Below are 3,198 nucleotides of genomic sequence, written 5' to 3'. Positions count from 1 at the left end.
CACACGCTCACCTTCAGAAAGTGATTAAGAAATTTTTCTGACACCTGTTTATAGAGTATGCACTGATTGACTAATCACTCTCACCTGTGCAAGGCTAACCCTTCTCAAATCAATTCAAATGAAATGTTATTGGTCACATACACCTATTTAGCAGATGTTATTGTGGGTTTCATGACTCCAACGGTAGATGTTGGGATCTGTCAGTGTGAGAGAGAATGGCAGAAGTGGATACTGACTTTGAATTTGATGGCGCTAGCAAAGATGACAATGAGGGTGCTGAAAATACTGGATGGACTACAGTCGCTAAAGCATGGATAAAGAGAGCTAAAAGCACAGTTAAACCGCTGTCTAGTTAGCATACTCCTCATGTCACAACTACTTAACAGTTTTGTAGTAGGAGTGCAGTTTGAGGATGGGAAGATGTACCTGGGAGATCTGCTTTGATGTTGCCAAGATGGTGAAGAAAGTGATGGGTTCTGTGGAATCTGTGAGGGGGACCAGGAGTTGAATTTTGTAGATTTCTTTGGTAAAACAAACGGAGCGTGTATTGCGCCTCACAGAATCAAGGAGAAAGACGTGACTGCTTTCGATTTTCAGAGCAGTGCACCAATCAAGGGTGTTATTTCTGGAGTATTTGTGGAAGTTGCGGCTGAGAAGAATGAAAATGTCTGAAGTAGTTGGGGCTTGACGATTGACGCATATGTTCAATGAAAGGAAGATAAAGAGCATGTCTGTGTTACAGTTTTTGATGTGGAGACGCTCCCTACACATGTCAAGATGGGATATGTGAGTTACCATGTGAGGGCATTTGTCCCCAGGTTACTGCAGTGTTCCAACTGCAAACCATTTGGGCATGACATTGTGTCAAGTGTTTGCAGAGAGCATGGCTTGACTGATTATTTTTCCTGCGGAAGATGATGACGTTGGATGTCGCAATTGTGGTGGGAAGCATGCACATGACTTCTCTGAATGTTCTGTAAGGGTGAAGGAGGCAGAGATGGCTAGGATAAGAGATGTTCTAGTGGTTTGGTTGTCCTGGAGACACCACAGTCCAGTGATATGGGTGCCGTTCACAAGATACAGGATCCAGATACCCTTGTCGTGAAGAAAGTAGATCGTTTGGCATTTATTGCTATGTCAATAACCCGCACTGCAGGAGTGGAAAGATCAATAATCATTGTATCTGCAGCTGAGCGCTTCTTGAGAATGAAGGACGTATGGCTTGCTGACTGGAGCAGCAGTTCCGTCCTCTCATGTCACCAGATCTGAGTAGGGCTCTGAGTGTATTTTGAAGGACTGAGCGTTTTTTGTTTGTGTTCCTTGCATCAAAGCGCGCATGGAAGTCATTTAGCTCGTCTGGTAGGCTTGTGTCACTGGCAGCTCGTGGCTGGGCTTCCCTTTGTAGTCCTTAATAGTTTGCAAGCCCTGCCACATCCGCCGGTGTAGTAGGATTCAATCTTAGACCTGTATTTACGCTTTGCCTGTTTGATGGTTTGTCTAAGGGCATAGCGGGATTTCTTATAAGCGTCTGGGTTAGAGTCCTGCTCCTTGAAAGCGGCAGCTGTACCCTTTTGTTCCGTGCGGATGTTGCCTGTAATCCATGGCTTCTGGTTGGGGTATGTACATATGGTCACTGTGGGGACTTCGTCATCGATGCACTTATTGATGAAGCCGGTGACTGATGTGGTATACTCCTCAGTGCCATCAGATGAGTCCCAGAACTTATTCCAGTCTGTGGTAGCAAAACAGTCCTGTAGCTTAGCATCTGCGTCATCTGACCACTTACGTATTCAGCAAGTCACTGGTACTTCCTGCTTTAGATTTTGCTTGTAAGCAGGAATCAGGAAGATATAATTAAGGTCAGATTTGCCAAATGGAGGGCAAGGGAGAGCTTTGTATGTGTCTCTGCGTGTGGAGTAAAGGTGGTCTAAAGTTTTTTTTTCTTCACTTTTGCACATTGGTAAACACACTGGTAAAAATGAGGTAAAATGGATTTAAGTTTCCCTGCATTAAAGTTCCTAGTCACTAGCATTTTCTTGTTTGCTTTTGGCTTCATACAGCTCGTTGAGTGTGGTCTTAGTGCCAGCATATAGATGAAAATTCTCTTGGTAAATAGTGTAGTCTACAGCTTATCATGAGATACTCTACCTCAGGTGAGCAAAACCTTGAGACTTCCTTAGTATTTGATTTCACGCATCAGCTGTAATGGACAAATAGACACAGTCTGCCACCCCTTGTCCTACCGGAGGCAGCTGTTCTGTCTTGCCGATGCACGGAAAAACCAGCCAACTGTATATTATTGTAAAGAAACAGCAGGGAGCAGGTCTCGAACCCTCGACCTTCGAGCCCGAGGTCTGTGGCGCAAAAGCATGCTCAAACAGCAGTCAATTTCCGCGCTTATAAACCCAGGGTCGTTACACTATCTATGTTGTCGATAAAATAGCACAATTGGTTAGGAGCCCGTCCTACTTCCCCCCCCAAAAAAATGCATGACCAAAACATCGCTGCTGTGTCTGTCAGCGTAGTGTCCAGAGCATGGAGGCGCTACCAGGAGACAGGCCAGTACATCAGGAGACGTGGAGGAGGCCGTAGGAGGGCAACAACCCAGCAGCAGGACCGCTACCTTCGCCTTTGTGCAAGGAGGGTCAGGAGGAGCACTGCCAGAGCCCTGCAAAATGACCTCCAGCAGGCCACAAATGTGCATGTGTCTGCTCAAACGGTCAGAAACAGACTCCATGAGGGTGGTATGAGGGCCCGATGTCCACAGGTGGGGGTTGTGCTTACAGCCCAACACTGTGCAGGATGTTTGGCATTTGCCAGAGAACACCAAGATTGGCAAATTCGCAACTGGGGCCCTGTGCTCTTCACAGCTGAAAGCAGGTTCACACTGAGCACATGTGACAGAGTCTGGAGACGCCGTGGAGAACGTTCTGCTGCCTGCAACATCCTCCAGCATGACCGGTTTGGCGGTGGGTCAGTCATGGTGTGGGGTGGCATTTCTTTGGGGGGCCGCACTTCCCTCCATGTGCTCGCCAGAGGTAGCCTGACTGCCATTAGGTACCGAGATTAGATCCTCAGAGCCCTTGTGAGACCATATGCTGGTGCGGTTGGCCCTGGGTTCCTCCTAATGCAAGACAATGCTAGACCTCATGTGGCTGGAGTGTCTCAGCAGTTCCTGCAAGAGGAAGGCATTGATGC

This window comes from Oncorhynchus kisutch, linkage group LG17 (genome assembly GCF_002021735.2).
Source record: "Oncorhynchus kisutch isolate 150728-3 linkage group LG17, Okis_V2, whole genome shotgun sequence".
Classification (NCBI taxonomy): domain Eukaryota; kingdom Metazoa; phylum Chordata; class Actinopteri; order Salmoniformes; family Salmonidae; genus Oncorhynchus; species Oncorhynchus kisutch.
This window is presented reverse-complemented; position numbering follows the sequence as displayed.